This window comes from Pinus tabuliformis, chromosome 8 (genome assembly GCF_031772625.1).
Source record: "Pinus tabuliformis cultivar Carrire ecotype Pingquan chromosome 8, CPIR1, whole genome shotgun sequence".
Lineage (NCBI taxonomy): Eukaryota > Viridiplantae > Streptophyta > Pinopsida > Pinales > Pinaceae > Pinus > Pinus tabuliformis.
Genome location: NC_142294.1, coordinates 236,649,549 through 236,668,731, shown reverse-complemented (window position 1 = coordinate 236,668,731; position 19,183 = coordinate 236,649,549).

The following is a 19,183-nucleotide window of genomic DNA, read 5'->3' as shown; positions in this document are numbered from 1 at the left end:
TTCGAGATGGATCTACAAGGTCAAGCAGGCAGCTGACGGGGGTGTGGAGAAGTACAAGGCAAGATTTGTTGCTCGAGGCTTTTCACAGATAGAGGGGATCGATTATGAGGAGACCTTTGCACCTGTCGCAAGGTATTCTTCCATACGGACGATTCTTGCTCTCTCAGCGCAGATGGGATGGCACATTCATCAGATGGATGTGAAGATTGCGTTCCTCAACGGAGTCATTGAGGAGGAGGTGCACATTGAGCAACCCGAAGGCTTTGAGGTCTTCAACAGCGAGTTGCATGTGTGCAGGCTCAAGAGAGCATTGTATGGGTTGAAGCAAGCTCCACGTGCTTGGTACACATGGATAGACAGCTATTTCACAGGACTTGGATTCTCCAAGAGCGATTCGGATCCTAACCTATACCAGATTGTGGTGGAGGGTAAGTTGCTTATCATTGTACTGTATGTTGATGATTTGATTCTAACGGGTGATGAGGTATTGATACTGTCATGCAAGAAGGATCTTGCTACAGAGTTTGAGATGAAGGATTTAAGCCTCCTTCACTATTTCCTAGGATTGGAAATATGGCAGCACAGTGGTGGACTGTTTGTTTCTCAGGGCAAGTATGCTCGGGAGATACTGGAGAAGTTCAACATGCATGGCTGCAAGCCTGTTGATACTCCTCTTCCTGGAGGTTGGAGGAAGGAGGATGCCACTTCGAGAGAAGAAGTGGATGCCACTGTTTATCGACAGTTGGTGGGGTCGCTGATGTATTTGGTCAATACACGACCTGATATATGTTATGCAGTTAACTAGCTTTCACAAGCTATGGTTAAGCCTACCAAGCTCTTCTGGAGGGGGGGCAAGCATGTATTGTGCTACTTGAGAGGCACATCGGGATATGGTTTGTGGTACAGATAGGAGGATGAGGTGAAGCTATGTGGCTTCACGAATGCAGATTGGGCAGGGAGCCCAACGGACAGAAAGAGCACATCAGGAGGGGTCTTCAGTATTGGATCAACAACAGTTTCTTGGTACAGCAGGAAGCAGAGATTCGTGGCACTTAGTTCAGTGGAGGCCAAGTATATGGCAGCAAGTTTGGCTGCATGCGAGGCTATATGGATGAGGAAGATCCTGGTTGGTTTGTTCGGTTCTCATTTGGATCCTACTGTGATTTACTGTGATAACCAGAGTTGCATTAAACTCTCAGCTAATCCTATATTTCATGATAGATCTAAGCATATTGACATCAGGTACCATCATATCAGAGATTGTGTGCAGCGGAGGATCATGTTACTTTCATACATTCCAACGGAGGATCAGGATGCTGATATTCTGACGAAGGATCCCACCAGGAGAATATTCGAGTACCACCGAGGTAGGATAGGGGTTGCTGATAATCCATATCTTGTCGAGAGGGAGTGTTGAGATTACAACAAGATGATGGAGCTTAGTGAAAAGAGTCGCCTTCACTAAGTGGGCCCGCAGGCAAATTATGGCGCAAGTTCTATTTTTGATCACAGTGTGGGTGACCACAGTATTAGTGATCACAGTGTGGGTGACCACAGTGTGGGTGACCACAGTGTGGGTGATCATAGTATGAGTGATCAAAGTCTAGTTTTAGACTGGCTGTCAAAAATAGAAAAGTCAAATATTATTGTCTCATAATAATATTTGGACTATAAACTTGATCTTATTCTCTTGGAGCACTTCGGTTTGAGCTACAGATGTGGCCCATGCAGCTGTCAAAAGGAAGTACACTTTTCTTATGAGTCAGTTGAGTTGTTGCATGCAGGACTTCAGTTAGAACTCAAGTGAGTTGAGTTTAGTGGACTGGAGGTGCAGTTGATGGAGTTGTGTTCAGTTTAGCTTTGTTAAACTAGTTGTATTTAGTCTAACTGGAAAATAGACTAGAGATGAGTTGGGTGAATTAGCTATTAATTAATTCACAAGTTATTAACTCATAATGCAACTATAGAATACATCAGTTAACTCAGTTGCATGTCAGTGCATGTTCAGTTCAACAGGGACAGGTGTTAGAGGATCAGATTGCTATCAGTTGTGACTATAGTTGTGCATCAAATCTTGCACAATCAGAGGGATTGAGTATGCCAATGAATTGGCCAATATCAAGAATTGTAGCCTATGCTCACGTTCAACAGAGTGTGAGTGATTCTTTGCAGGTGAAATATGAGTTTGATAAACCATTCTCATCAATTCTTGAGCAGGTATTGAGCTGGAGAGATAGGCAAGCAGTGGAATAGATTTGGAGATTAGATCTGAGTTGTATTGTGTGTAACAGGTGGAGCTGGTACTGGATTTCTTGTGATAAGCATTGTACTTCGTAATGTTACATGTTCTCAATCATTAATATACAGATAGTTGGGCTTTTTAGCGAGATGCTTTCCCTGGGTTACATACTGTGTTAATGTGTGAATGCTCTTGATGTTTTATTGTTATTGATGCTGCTATATTGATGATCAACGTATAGGAGCTTATGTATTGTGTATGTATTCTGCAATAGTACATGATCAGGATAATCTCTGTTGATTATGTGTGAAATTATTCAAAATTTCTACATTATTTAAGTGAATCCTATGGGCAAAATACCATATTTATAAAATAGGTATGGTAAATTAATAAAAATATAAATAAATGAGAGGTATGGTAAATAAATTAAACATTTTTTATACTTACTCCATAAGTCACCTTATAATCATGCAAAGGTGTAAACAAATAAAAATATAAGTAAAGTGAAGGTATGGTAAATAAATAAAACGTCTTTTTATACTTACTCAAAATGTATGGTAAATAAATAAAAATATAAATAAACTAGACGTATGGTAAATAAATAAAACCTCTTTTTATATTTAGTCTATAACCCTAGTTCTATTTATGAAGGCTCAAGGAAGAGGTTTTATTTAAGGGAATCCTATGGGCCAAATACCATATTTGTAAAAGAGGTATGGTAAATTAATAAAAATATAAATAAACGAGAGGTATGGTAAACAAATAAAACATTTTTTTATATTTACTCGATAAGTCACCTTATTTACGAACACTCAAAAAATGTGTTATAATTAGGTGAAACCTACGGGCAAAATACTATGGGACAAATACCATGGACTAGATTGTTATTAATACCATGCAAAAAAACATTATTAACCCTAATATTAGTATTAATAGAAATAAAAATGGCACATGGTATTGACCCATGGTATTCACCAAAATGGCACATGGTATTGACCCATGCTATTCACCTGGAATGTAGCCTATTTAAATGGGGGAATTAAACGAGCATAGATCCATCTTTACTCTGGATCTACTAACCCCTGAGAGGTATCAAATATCATGATATGCAAACTAGCATAGAGTGAAAAAATATTTGATCCCTCTCGAGGCTTGGTGGATCAAGAGTAAAAATGGATGTTGTAATTTAATGTATGTTAAGCATTTTAGCTTGGTTGAAATAAAAAATAAAATAAAATTCAACTATTAATTTTATTAATTTTTATAAATTACTAATAGTAATTTTTAAGCTCCAGATTTATGATAACCCATGGTAATCCCATCGTATTCATGTGAGCATAGACTATTTAAAGGGGAAATTCTATCATCTTAAATCCATCTTAATTCTGGGTCTACCAAGTGCTCAGAGGGATAAATAGATTTCATCCCCCTAAGAGTGGTAGATGTGGAGTTAAGATGGATATAGGTTGGTTTTTATGATAATGGAGATATTAAATAGACTTAGGAAATTATATTGTAAAAACATCTTAAGGTGAATGGTTAAAGCATAGACATTGGACAAGTATATTTGTATACTTATGTTTTAAACTGAAACAAATCCAGGGGTAAAAGGAATGGATTGATTGCACTAGTCATCCTTCTATAACTTTCCAACATATGCTGGAGTAAACAGATTGTAATTTGGGTAATTTTTCTAACTGGAAACATGAACATACTTGTGTATTGGCAGGGTGGTTATGAGGTCCCTAGATGTGATGAATTTGATTTTTTCTTGGTTTTATATATAGTATTAGGTTTTTTCTCATGCTTTCTGTGAATGACACAGGTGAATTTTATCCTACACCCACTAGGTTATCAAAAATGTAATTTCAGTAATTTTGATTTCAAAAGATATTTTAAAGAAATACAATGATTTCATTTGTGTATTCAATAAACACAATATTCTAATGGAATTATGCATTTTTGGTTTACCTATATAGATTCCATGGAGAAGTGTTAGTGGTGTGACATCAATTGTCCTCAAGGAGAGGCTTTAGTTTTATTCTTTTTGGAAGAAACTACTTTCTTCCACCATTTTTGAGTTCCATGAAAAATTTGAAAGTCCTAATAGTATTCAATTATGGATTCAAGAGAGACATAGTATTCAATTATGGGTTAAAGAGATCCACACTGAATGATCTATCGGCTTTATCTTCACTTAGTTTAAGACTATTCACTTAGAGAGCCTGCATGTGCCCCCACTTCAAGAGCATAGTAAAGTCATGTAGAACTTAGAGAAGCTATCTTTAAGCTTTTAGTAAAGAATGGAAAAATGTATGGGTTCAATAATAAACCAGTCGAGCATTAAGCTTCCAATAATGCTAGATTTTAACCTGGAGCACTTTTGTGATTTGGAGGAGATGCCCCCTCGTATTTGTGACACATCTTCAATTGTGAATTGGACTATTACTAACTGTCAATTCCTTCGAAAGTTACTTGATGACTTGGGGAACCTCAACTCTTTAAGAATGTTAAGGAAGGAAAGAAAGTACATTATGCTAAGTTCTCTTATGCTTTTCAAGTTTTTCTTGGATATCTACAATATTTCAGGTAGGAAAGTACATTTTGTTAATGAAAATTTGTCTTCATAGAAAGTCCCAATTTCAAATTCTAATGCTTTCAAAAAAAATTGTATAACTGTAATGTTTCTAAAAGGAAAGCATATTTTTTCAATTTAAGTATCATGATCCCATATTCCAACTTATTTTTCAATAACCCATTAGGCTTTGTAGCTTTGAATAAATCCATGTCTTTTGATAAGATCCTCTTCCAAATTAGAACACAGTTTCCTTTTGGCAATAACCACATACAATGTCTTGATTTTGTTATTGAGAAAATAGAGGTTGTGAAACAAGCTTGTGCCATACAAGGACTTGATTCATTGATTATGTATCAATTATGGCTCTTGATGTAAGAATGTCTTAATTTTGTTGCTTGAAAATAGAGGTTACGCTTTACTATTTCATAGAATTTCTTACAATCTTTCCATAAGTATTGATTTGTAATCTCAGTCACTGAGGAATGATAGTAATGACAAAGGTAATATTCCATGGTTTGAAGTTACCCTCTTACTAAATATTTAAATATATCACCACAATTTGACTGTTAGTTAAAAGAATTGTATTGATTTGTAAACAATTCATTGCTTGATTTATAGATTTTGATTTTTTCCATTTTTTTTTTCTCAGATTTGGGATGAGATATCTTCCAATATTTGGGTTTCCTAGTTTCCCCACCATAGCTATGAGGTTCAGATGCCATCATTAAATATTCTCAGAACATTACAACTTTTCTAGTAAGTGTACTTTGAAACATTGTTGTTGCTTTTCCATGGTGTTAATGCAAATAAGCACTACAACTAGTGCCATTATTTAGATTAAGTGTTGAAATCTAGGTGGTCTTGTAATGATGGAGTGATTGTTTTCTAGCTACTAAGGCCATATGCATTTTTATCTCTTATGTTGTCCTGAGATATTCAAATTCAGAATAAGAATTGAGGTCTTGTTTCCACTGTAGATTGCAGTCAGTTTCTTGAACATAATATATAGTAGATTATATTTTACTAATCAACTATGGATGTGATCCCTCGCAGGAAAGGAAATTCAAAGTGACTTTGATTTCACATTGATTTTTCAAAACATCCACACAAGAAAGGAGATTCAAAGTGACACTGATTTCACACTGATTTGTCAAAATGGAGGCAAGAGAAAAGGAAACTTTGTATTCAACAATGCTCTTAATTTCATATGTACATGCACAGACATATTAGTAGAAAATATTGAAGGGTTGCCTAAGTAATATTTTCCATTCCACTACATTCTTTACAACTTGTAAATAAATAACTCAGAACAATTCATTCCACTACTTGTTATTCTTTATTAATCAGTGGTTAAGATTTTGATATTGAATTGGATAAGATTTTTTTTCCTTCTGTGAAATTGTGTGTTCTATAATGCTTCTTTTCCATTCACTATGTATAGCATATAAAGTGTGTCTAATGGAGTAGGAAGATTGGAAAGCCTTGTGATCCTTGAACTACGTTACAAGGCAGAAACCCAACGGGGCAGGGTAGGTGCATCCCCACAAAGGGGTCACAAATACCAAAGTTGGTATTGGCTAGTGCCTTGAGCTAGAAAATTTCCTTTACCCTTGTATTAACAGTGAATCCGGAGAGAATTCTAATATTATCTTTATAAGATTTATATTATTTAAGATTGATGAATAAAATTCATGAGACATGAGCTAGGATGTCCTTGCAAGGTGGTTGTTGATTATTGGAAGCTATGATGGCCATTATGTCAGGCTAGGTGGTCGCACTCCCTTGATCATGAGCACGATTGTGATCAAGATGGAAGACTTCATAGTCTGGATTGATTTTTTAGCAGTGATAATTAGTGGGATCATTCACAAAAGCTTCTATTTCACTAATCCTTTTTATAGAGTTGTCAGATTCAATTTCCAAAGGTTTTAATTACACTATAGAGTTGAGTTCTGAGAGAGTTGTGATTCACAGTGTTAAGTATAGCAGCTATGAAACTTGAATGAAGACAAGCATAGTAGATGTATCAGACTCTGTTATAAGCTTACCTGCATATTATAAGGGACTTGGTTGGCTTTTTTATAATGTTATAAACAAGTTCCATTTCATGGAAATGTGAAAAAACAGTGATATTGCCACCATGTGGCTCTTGTCATATATGGTTTTATACTTTCTCAAAAAATTCTCTAAGAGTTCACAATGCTAAGATTCACTAGGACCTTACAAAGTTTTATTATTTAGGGAAAGACTCACCAAGATCTTACAAGATTTTATGAGTAAAATATTTTCCATGCCTGGTGAGAGATTCGCCAAAAAATTATATATACATATTATATTATTTATAAAATCGCCTTCCATTTTTCCTATATACCATGGAGATTCGCCCATTTATTATACATATAAATTTACGGGGGGTTCTTAAAATTTTCCTTGTCTCCAATAAACACAAAATGCCAACCTCAATCCAATCATCACATGGGGAATGCATCTCCAAGTCACCTCCACTAGGTCTAGTTGTAAGTATGTTGACATCAATTCCAACTAAAAAGGCCATCAAGTGAATCTTCCATCACTAAGCACTCATTGCACATGAATGCCAACACTACAATGCCAACAAAAGCCCCCTTTGGAATTGATTTCAACCTCAATACAACATGTGAGATTAAACATGTAATCTAAAATCTCTCCCCCTTAGACATCACAAGAAAATGGCCATACAGGCACTAAAGTGAAATTCTAATAATGTGTCAGATGACAGAAGGACTCCCCTTGTCATACATAGCATCATGGTAATGCAAGGTTGATGTACACCAAAAATCTTAGTTGCCAATCATCTTCCAATGCCATGCCATCTTTGAATTGAACATGCCCCCCCAAGCATGTAATGGTGTTACAATCATACACTCTACCTGCTACAATAAACCTCCTTTCCAAGTGCAAGAGACTACTCCTCATAACCATGACTTCAACTAACTTTGGGCAATGATATCTAATGAATTACAATACATACAAAGCTTCGTGGAGAAAATACATAGTTGTGAAAGTTACAATGGACTATCTTATGAATCTATTGTAATGGCTGCAACTACCCTCCAAAAGTTTGGCTCACATGCAAATTTTAGAGCCTACATTGGATCATGCAATCATTTTCCCTTGGTCACTTGTTGGTAAGCTAATGATTTCAAGCTCCCCCCCCCTCGATCTTAGAGTTGTTCATCTTCTCATATTTATGTATCATGTGTCATATTTGGGCATAGGGGTTTTTATTTTTAATCAAAATGGAATGTTGTTATGCTTCAAGGGAATTGTGTGTGTGTGTGTGGTTTTCATCACACAGACATGTTTCACAGTCACTTCACCCGCTCTTGTCATGAAGGTTGTTACATCAAGCAAATTATGTCTTATTCATTATGGGTGGTCTACATCGTGCCGCTAAGTGTCTTTGTGTGATCACAGTTGAGTCCTATCACTATTTAAATATGTGTAACTGATCTCACACATACAAATTTACCAAGAAACCTAGCCTCATTCAACTTCCTAGAACATTGCACTTTTCTTCTACAACCATCAAACTCCCTCCCTTTCCTACGGAAACCCTACAACCCATAGAGACCCGGCCAACATTGCTCTCCAAAAATGCCAAAAGTATTCAAGCAACCAACACTACTCTCTAGAAATGCATAGAGGAGTCAGGAAGCCACCATTGATCTCTAGAAATGCGTAGAGTAGTCCAACTGGCCTGCATTTAGAAACTGCAAAAAGGTATCTTGGAAGGACCCCCATCCTGTGAGAGTGTCCTAAGCCTCAAAAATATGTAGTGTTGTCCAAGTTGTCCCATCAGTCTTGTATGAAGAAACTACGTAGATGGGCCTCCCAGGGCCTCGTTCCGACATAAGTCACTTCCTGCTGCAACCACGTTGATCCATCACTGAGTGACAATAGGAAAAGGTGACATGTTGATGTCACTACCAAGGAGTCAAGGAGAAGGACCAATAGACCAAGTAATGGAAAATATAAGGACCACATGCAAACTTTGTCGGATGCATGATCATCTCAATGGTAAGTATGGTACGTAAAGAACACCTTTAGAAGTACACCTCTTAGATGAGTTTGCAGGACTACTTGTCATTATCATGTCATCCTATCCTAAGTGACATGTATGTGCACAACACGAAGTTATTTCATGTGTTTCTTCTACACGTCTTGCTTTGTTTTCACGTGTTTGACCAAAAGACATCTTTGTCATGTTTATTGTTATGTCATGCATACAACATCATTTTGGTTATATTTGAGGTTGTCTTTGAGTTGTGTTCACTATGTAAACATCTATCACACTCACAAACGATGTTTTAATAACTGTCACACAATTGTTGTCATAGTCATTTGAATGTATATCCGAAGTGTCACACTTGTCACTTTCATCATTATATAGCCCCATAGTTAATCACTCTGAGCATATTTTTTCTTGTTGGTTCAAGATGTCTTGTCATCAAGTCATGTTGATTGTGTGTTCATAAGGTCATGCATGTACTGGTTCACTCATTCACGCACTTAGTCATTTTGTTGATGATATTTCGACTAAATGACCATCCATCAACTGGACCTCCACTAAGATGCACTATGCAGTATTAGCCCTCATTGACCAAGTACTACAGCCTAGAATTATGCAAAGTTTGAGGCTACCTCCTAGGTAGTCTGCACTTTGCAATCCTAGAATTGACCTAGCTGACTATCACCCAGAACAACGTATAAGTTTCTCACCAATCCATCTCAATCTTCGATTCCTGTGTTAGCCTCCTATACCAATAGGTTTTCATTTCTCATGATTGACAGTGGAAGTGACAAAAAATGTTCATCTTCCGTGGTACTAAGGTTCCATTTTTGTGAAAGAAATAGACAGTTAAAAAATGTAAAGAGGGTATCCCTTAAAAGAATAATCAAAAGGCAAGAAATGAACTGGTCAAAAGAAAAAATAAATGAAATGAACCCCAAATAAAGACCATGAAAGTGGCTAAGCCAAAATGCCACTGCTACCTTGATGGGTGGTCCAACAGCTCAAGCTGGGCCTTACCATGTTTTAAATTGCATGTTTTAGACTAGAGAGGAAGTACCTACTCAAACAGTTCAAGCTTGACAAATGACTAGGTGGATAGAGAAAGGAAGGAGCCCAACTGCTTAATCTGCGCCCTTGGAAGTCATAAGGGTAGACTTAGATAGGAGGACAGCAAAAAGAAAGGAGAATTATCAGGGTTTGCAAGGCTAAGTGCACCCATCCAAAGGAAGAAAGAATGTTAGGCATATTAGGCAGGGTAGGCAGTTGAAGGTTGTAGAAAACAAGATCTGAGCATATGACATGAGAAAAATCACATCTGATCTCACCAGTAGGAGAAAAGGCAAGAGCAATGGCCTATTTGGCAAACTACCAAACCATCACTAACTTCCCTCATCCCCTTCAAAAGTTTCTTACTAACATCCCCTTGAGCACTGTAGGATCTGCCTAAACAGTCCTCCTTACATTTCTCATTTGTAAATTTCATGTGAAGTTGTGACCTCTCTCTCTAAAAAGAAGCCACATTTCCTGTGTAAAATCACTCTTCACTCCCATCTGCTTCTAAATCTAATTTTACTCATTAAACTTAGCTCTCTATTCCTCTCTCACATCCCCAATCCATATTAATTTCTAATTTTTCTATATAAATCCATAAGTGCTACCCCTCCCCCTACTATTATAGCATTCTATGCAAAAGACCCAGAAAATATATAAATATCCCCCCCCTTTTTAGCATTATAGCTAACTAGCACATTCATGGGAGACATTAGTCCACCAGGGACTCTAGTTAACCCTTACTTTGGAATTACTCTAACCCCTGGTTAGATTAATAGCCTAGAACCAAACCCTACCTACTATTTTCCATAAAACCTATGAAAACACCCCCTTGTGCTCCAACCTAATGTTTTAATGTTGTTGGACCCCGACGTATTAACCCTTATGCGCTTTGAAACCCATTAAACCCTCCGAACCCAAAGTTCTAAACCCACAGTATTTAAATGTTATTTTATTACCTGGCAGGTCCCCACCCAAACTTGCACGCTCGGTCGGGGCGCCCGCCAGCCGCTGATCTTCTGCTGCCCCCAATCCAAAGGTGGTAGGTCAATCTGATTCATGGACCTGTCGTGGTTTAGCGTCCGGGGAGCGGGTGGTTTTGCTCCCGTACGCTGGACGCGTGGCGGCCACTGGGGTTGTTCGAAGCCCCTCTCCCCAATACCACCCTTCCCAAATGGCGATGCGAGGAAACCGGAAATCGCCCTCCCGCAACCTGCCTCCCCTGTCGCGTCAGTCCCGCGTCATGATGACGTCATACCCAAGGCCCTTGCCACCGCGCCACGTCACCCTCCACGCCGTCTTTCCACCTCCACATCCCTCCACCGGGTCCTGCCACGCTGGCATCCAACTCAGCACCCACGTCATCATCCGTACCCAGGCCCACTGATGACGTCATGCTGATGTCATCGCGAAAAAGTGCCAAAAAACCCATATGTGCCGAATTTGTAATTCTAAACGCGCAATTGAACCTTTTTTTGTCATTTTCGCTAGAAAAGAGAGGGAGTTGTTTTACTCATTGACTCCAAAAAATTGCCTCCACATTACGAATTCAAATCTTGGGACGCTGCCACTCACCAATTCAGCTACATTCTTCATCCATTGCTCAACCCGACAGCTCTCGGTGCTAATTATCCAGGTATTTTCCAAAATTCACCCATTTGCCCGTGTTCTTGCCATTTCTCTGCAAAGTTCTCCACTAATTACCTGGTAATTCCTAAGTTAAATTCTATCATTCAGTAAATGTTGGCCCAAAATAATCCACATTGCCCCCTTGTCCAAAATTCACTGTTGAACAATCATTCTCTGCCTTAATTTCCAATTTACCCTCCAACTTCCCGGCATTGTTCCCTTTTGCCGAGCATATAATTCAAGAACTTCATTTCACCAGGTTATAGTCCTACCCCCCCTCTGCAATTTATCCTCACTATCCATAATCCTTGTGAATTTACCAGAGCAAATCAGAGTCAAGTCTGCTTATCCTACTTACTCCTTATTGAAGATATATCTGGCATCATCTCCATTCAGACTGCCACCTGACTTCTAAAAGCCTTACAATCTATTACATTCACACTGTCACACTCCCAAACTGCATTCTAAAGATAACACCTAAAGGCTATACAATGGCTGCACCCACAGCTCTTAGTGTTGCTCCCATAAATCCACCTAACAAAGAGCTTGAGGCCATGCCTCTTCCTGACAGAGATTACCTTATCCAAGACCTTGTGGGTGACAGGAACCATTTACAGACCTTCCAGGAATTGAGGGACAACTATTTAAGCAACAATGACACATATGGGATATGGGAATCCAATCTGCCTCACTATTTTCTCCCATCTGTTAACATTTTTCCAGAAATCATCTGCTTATGTGCTGAGAATTATGATCCAACTCAGAGAACTGTCAAGTCTCCATCTGGGAGCATACTCTTCCACATCAATCCTGACTCCATCAACCAGATGCTTAACTTCAAGCAAACTCGGCTGTTGTTTCCCTTCTCCATGAACTATCTACTAGATATAGGTGCCAAGCTTTCCACTGCCGACATTGAGAAGATCACCAAGACATTTATGAGAGCTGACCGCCAGCCCACAGGGTCACCTCCTTTCTTGCATGTCCATTTTAATGATGTAGGCCAACTTCTGGTTGACATGATTTCCTATGTGTTGGGCTATAAAACCAGTGAGCACGTTGATGAGACAGTGCTGGTGTTATTAGCTGCTTACAGCCCAGGCCAACCTCCTGCCTACAAATATAACTTTGCTAAATTCATAGCCAACAAAATACATGACCAACTTTTGAAAGTGGACATGGAGGGTATATTCAAATATTCATCATATATCTACCACTTGTTCATGTATTATCAATCTGAGGCCTTCCAATGCCATATCAAGAAGCTGGATTCTAGGGGAGAAAGAAGGTCTATCATCTTCTGTTCATCAGTTTTCCACCAAGTCCAAGATTCACCATATTCATACTGTGAATTTATTGACCAATTTTTCTACCCGGTCTCTTGCCTATTGATGAGATCCCCTCCTCCCAGACTGTCATTTGAAATCCAGAAAACTCTGCAGCTGTCCAAAAATTATAAAATAGGTGATTGGTAGCTATACCAAAATCATATAGTCATCAGAATTTATGGCTGCCAGCTCTGTCCATATAGGCTCCCAAAATATGTACCAATGAGACTGTTCGCCTTGGAGTACTATAGGCAGCTTATTAACTCTGACATCACCCACTTTCATAGTGCCAAGAAGAAAGCCCACCTCAAGTTCAAACACCACCTGGGCCCCTTTATCATGAACAAAAAAGAGGGATGACAAGAGGCTGAGCAAATCCTCAAAGATAAATACAAGCTATAAAGAAGCTTCTGGTGGGTCCCTTATGACCCTGAAGGTTTCATTAGTGCTAGAAGAGTCAAGTACAGGCTTCTAGGCTATGAGCACTGTAAAATTCCACAAATTGAGCAGTATGCCAACCAGCAAGAATGGTTGCAAGACACATTAATTGAGAAACTAACTCAAGAAGAAATAATGCAAAGAAATGTCAAGGATTTGGAAAAAACTCTTGACTTAGATTCTGTGCAGCAGGTAATTTTCAAGCAGTCGCATCCAATTGGAGAAGGCACCTCAACCACTACAAGTGCACCAGTCACTCAGACGCCATCTACATCAGCATCAGGCATAGATAAGGGCAAGGGAATAATGGGTGCTAAAGAAGAGATAGAAAGAGAAAAGCATGCCTCCTCAATTGGGCAGCAACAAGAGCAAACCCCTCCACCACAAACAGAACCACCAACAGTGCCTGCATTGCAGACCCCTGCACATGAGGAAAGGGGCAAGAAACGGGACCGAGAAGAGTCCACACTTGCTAATGGATCCTCCCAGCTACCTGAAGCCAAGAGACAAAAGGTTGACTCCCCGGTCATAGAAGAAATCAGCGAGGAAATCCTTGAGAGCCCAAGGAAAGAAAGAGGAGACAGTCAGCAAACAGCTACAAGCTCTTTTCAACAAGAGAAAGGAGTACAGCTTGGCATGGAGGTGTCCTCCTCCACTCAGCAGAGAAAGAAGCCTTCTAGCACCAAGGCTTCTTTCAAAGAGATAAAGGCACAAAATGAGTTGTTGAGAGTGGAGGTATACAAGCAATTCCTCAAGGCAACACCAACTAAACAAGAGAGGTTGATGTCAGTGTATGATATACAAGAGGAAAAGATAATCCTCAGCCACTTCAAACCCAAGGTACCACAGCCTCACTCAGCTGCAGATTTTGTAAAAACAAAGATGGAAGTCATGGCAAAGGACATTCACCCCATGGACCAGATACAACTGCACAAGCAAACGGGGCAAATGGTCTATGCCACCTTGGTAGACAGGGCCACAATGGCCCATGAATTGAAAGAATCGCTGAAGAACACCAATATTCAGCTAGATTTGGAGAGAATGTCCTCCACGGCCAAGGACAATAGGATTAAAACACTGGAGGACATCATTGTGGACTTAGGACATGATCCTAAGGATCCAAAGGGTGTGAAGGCCCTTATGAAAAAGAAAGAAGATGATATTGCTGCATTGAGGAAAAGACTAAAACTGCTTCCCACTGAGCACCCTCAAACAACAAAATTGCAAAAGGAAAAGGAGTCTGAAGATCAATCAGACCTAATAATGGAACTGAATCAAAGAGTTATTGATCTGGAGAAGGAGCTAGAAGGGGCACTGCAAGACAAACAGGGAGAATCTACCTCCCAACCTCCTCAAACTACCTCAACCACTGCCACAACTAAAGAGGCAACAGTAACCCCTGCAACAACGGAAGCAGCAACAACAACAACAACAACAGCTCCTGAGTCCAGCTTAAACATGGATGAATTGACAAAGGTTATCAAAGAGCTGGAACTTCAGGCGACCGAGATCAAGCAAGCCAAGGAAAAATTGGCAGAACTGGAGGATAAATATGACAAATCAAAGATGACTATAGCAGAACAGACTAGAGAAATTAAGGCCCTCAAAGACAAAATAAAGGCCTTAGAGAAAGAGCTCAAACTTGAAAATACTCTGGCAGAAATAAAAAGGATTTTGTGGGCCCGGATTGACCACTCCCTTACTAGACAATGGAAGTCAATCAAAACAGTGCATGAACAAATGGAATTGATTGGCCAAGCACAAATTGAGAGCCAGAAAGCCAGAACAGCACTAGGGAACAGGCCTGAGCAGGCCAACGGGATGATAAATTTTCTCAACAATCAGACCAAGGAGGAGCTAGCAGCCCTGAACATCATCAACAGAACAGATGTTGTCCTTACAGCTAAAAAGGTGCTGACCCTCAGAAACTTTGTAAAAAATGTAGAGAGAAAATGTCATGAAATGCAGGCTGAGGTGGATGAATACAATCTCAAAATGGGAGCACTGCAAGAAAAGGGATTTCCCAGCCTACTAACCAGCACAGGAAGACTGCTCCCCCGTGAGCAATATGCTACCAGGATGACAAATTTTATTGAAAATCAGATCACTGCATCCACCAGTACTTCTGAAGAAACAGGGCCTCCAACAGGGCAGGGCCTCTACGACAAGCTTGAAAATCTATTTTTTATTGAACATGAGATCAATCACTTATTTGAGGTTCCACCAAATTTTTATAGGTATACAGAGGCAGATGAAACCTTGGTAAAAATACGAAGACACCAACTGCCCAAAGAGGATTGGTGGCAGGCAATGCTGCAAATTTTGCCTCAGTAATCTCAGTTGGTCAGCCCTAGTCAGCTTCAACTCAGCCAAAGTCAAAGAACAGAATCTGGACAGCATACAAGGCGGCCAAAAAAGGGTGACTCAGCATGAAGACAGCGACAACAAGCCAAAACATAGGAAATGCGCAAATTTTGGGCAGCACGGCTTCAGCCGACTCCATCGGTCACAAAGTCAACATTCTCTGACCATTTTGGACAGCTAATACACTAAGCAGTTACTACAACATTTATTTTCTCAGCTGCAATTCTCCAGGAGTTGGCACAATATTAATGAGCCATTAACTCACCAGCTAGATATTTTCTGATCTAAATTTTGTATATATACCTCCCTGGAAACGAATTTGGGGTTGGTGATTTTCACTCTAAGGCAATATGTTGTATATTTTCAGATGATCTAATAAAAAAGGCTGGAAAAGCTCAGTGTTTCTCGAATGCTTGATGTCTCAATGATGCTCTGCGTGCTGTTGCAGAATTCTTGTGTTGTCTAATGGAACAATAAGTTTTCTTAATCTATGTTTTATCTTCTTATTTTTGTTTGAATCATATACATGCTTCACCAATCTAACAATAGAGAAAAAGAATAGTACAGGAAATGTTTGATTACACCCTGTGCTCAATCTCTGTTGTTGAAAATGTTTTCTTCAGAATTAATCATGAACATGAATTCTTAATTGCTCATGTTTGTATCAATTCTATAAATATGAATTTTATACAGGAATTCTTCAGTGCTCCTAATTAATATTCCCACTGTTCTCCATATCAGCTTAATGAAAGATCCTTAGTTTCCTTTCACGCTCTGATATATTCACATCCAATTACAGATTTAAAGAATTGTTCCTTAGAAACTTATCTGGCTCTGTAGCATCACTGGTGTATCAACGCAGACATGTCAAGCAATTAAACATCATTGACTCCATGCCCAATGGCCTAGATCACCCTGCAAACATATATCTATTCTGACTGAAATCATCATCTAGCAAAATTCAAAACAAAACCTTGAGCATCATAACTAGCCTAAAATATTATACAAACAAAGTTAAATCATAAAGAGAGAGCCCTCTCTGGTCATAGGTAGGCTAGAACCTGTGACCCAAAGATTGGTTAGTGGTTACCTCGGCCGTATTCCCTTGGGAGTCAAAGGGAACAACCTGAGTGTTAACATAATTGGCGACTCCACTGGGGACCAGAGCGTATTTTTCAACTGCTGTCTGTTTTTAGACAGTGGTTCCAAAAACTTGAACGGTTCCTTAAACAGTTCTAAAAATATTCTCAAAAATACCAAAAGCAAGTTCAGAAGCTGGCTCCTAAAAAGAGAACTAGGCACACCAGGTCAAATCCTGACCCGAATCCTCCACCTGTTTTCGACAATCCAAATTTGATCCATAAGACTCTTAGGAACCAAAAGGAACCAGAACAATCTCCTGAATCCAGCCCTGAGGCAGTTCAACAAAGTTTTATTCCAACCCCTGCTAAACCATCAGTCCACCTGCATATAACTCATTCTTCCCCCTCTTCCTCATCCACTTCACAAAATACATTGTCTACACCTAATACACAAACTGCTATTGCTGTCCCTCTTGTTCCAGTTCTTCCCTTTCCACCCGTTGTCCCACTTATTCCTCCAAATATGGCTAATCGTTATGCACCCCTTCAGCTACCTGGTAATCCTGGGGCCATGCCTCAGGACTACCAAAGTAAGATTACTTATTTTGATGGAACCATTACATACACTACCTTACAACATACCAAGAAAATGCAAGATTACTTTGAAAACTATGAGATAGATGATGATGATGTGAGAATGAAGATTTTTGTGCAAAGTCTAACAGGTGAAGTAAGAACTTGGTTCAGGGCACTGGCTGCAAATTCTATAGCTGATTCAGGTGCCCCTTATCAGTCCTTCCTGAACAGATGGGAAAAGAAAAAGGATCCTCTACATATTCTATCTGAGTATGACACCATAAGGAGAGGCCCACAAGAAACTGTCTTGGACTATTGCACTAGATTCAACACTATCTATAATGCCATTCCTCAAAATCTTAGGCCTCCACCTGATTTAGCATTGATTAAGTTCCCTGATGGGTTTGATGCTGATATGGCATATCAACTAAGAGAAAGAGCCCCTGCGACTTTGGTAGACATGCAAAAAATAGCTGTAAGTGTAGAGGAAAATATGATTGCTAAGAGAAACTGGGCAAGAACTGAAAGAAGAACTACTTTTAAAGAAGAACCCTCATCATTTGAGCAAAAGCTAGATGCAATCATCAAAGGGATGGACAGACTTGGAGACAGGGTGGAAACCATAGAAAGAAAATCATCATGGGAAGGTCAAACAAGCAATATTAGAAACCCAAACTTTAGAAAGAATCAAAATCCCAATGTTGGAAGGACTGATCCTGACCAGCATGTCAAACCTCCTTTCCAAGAAAACTATGCTGAGGCTTCCACATCTAGTGAACCTAATGAGGACCCTCACATCAACCTGATGGGTTTGGATAGTGAACATCAAGTCTTCTTAACACAAGAAGATCAAGAGGTTTTTATTGACAATCAATACCACACTAAGTCAGGAGAATCATTCGATTTTAAAGAAGGTTATGATGCAGCTGTGTATGAGGTACACAAACAGTACAAACTAAGGACTAGAACGATAGATGTACCTACACCTCTTAAACCAAAGGACAACAAGCAGTCAAAAAAGATCAATGATAAGACCACTTTCCCACAATCAGCTGGCAGCTCAAACCCACCTACCACACAAGTCACCGTGGAGGACATCTCAGAACAACAGCCCTCTGAAAACCAGCCAGCTCCACCCCATCCTTCAAAGACAAGGGAAAATACCCCACCAGGAAACAAACATGGCACCAGTTTTATTCAAGATCAAGCCAACTATGAGCAAAAGACCACTGACAACCCAACTGAAAGGGAAAAATCTATTGCACTGAATGCCAAGATTCAAATGGAAAAACCTTTTAACTTGGAAATAGAAATAAGTAAGCTAAGGATATCAGTTCCTCTTTCGGAATTAGCCAAACATGAAATATACAGACAGTAGATCAACAAGTCACTCCAAGTAGCAGACAATAAAGATGCGGTGAATGTCCTAGATGATCAACCAGAGTTACTAGTTGGCCCTCAGGTTAATGGAAAAACAGAAAATGGAGGGGTTCCACCCTTCTATGTCAGTTTAAACATTCATGATAAGGTTCTACACAATGCAATGTTTGATTCCGGGGCCTCACATAACTTAATGCCCAAATCCGTAATGGAAAAACTCGACTTAGACATCACAAGACCTTATAAGGATCTATTCTCATTTGATTCAAGCCAAGTCATGTGCTTAGGCTTGATTAAAGATTTATGTGTCTCCCTGGTTCAATACCCAACCAAAACTATCTTGATGGATGTAGTGGTAGCTGACATACCCCCTAAGTATGGCATGCTCTTATCCAGATCCTGGGGGGCCAAACTCCAAGGATCTTTGCAATTAGATATGTCCTATGCAACTATCTCAGTCTTTGG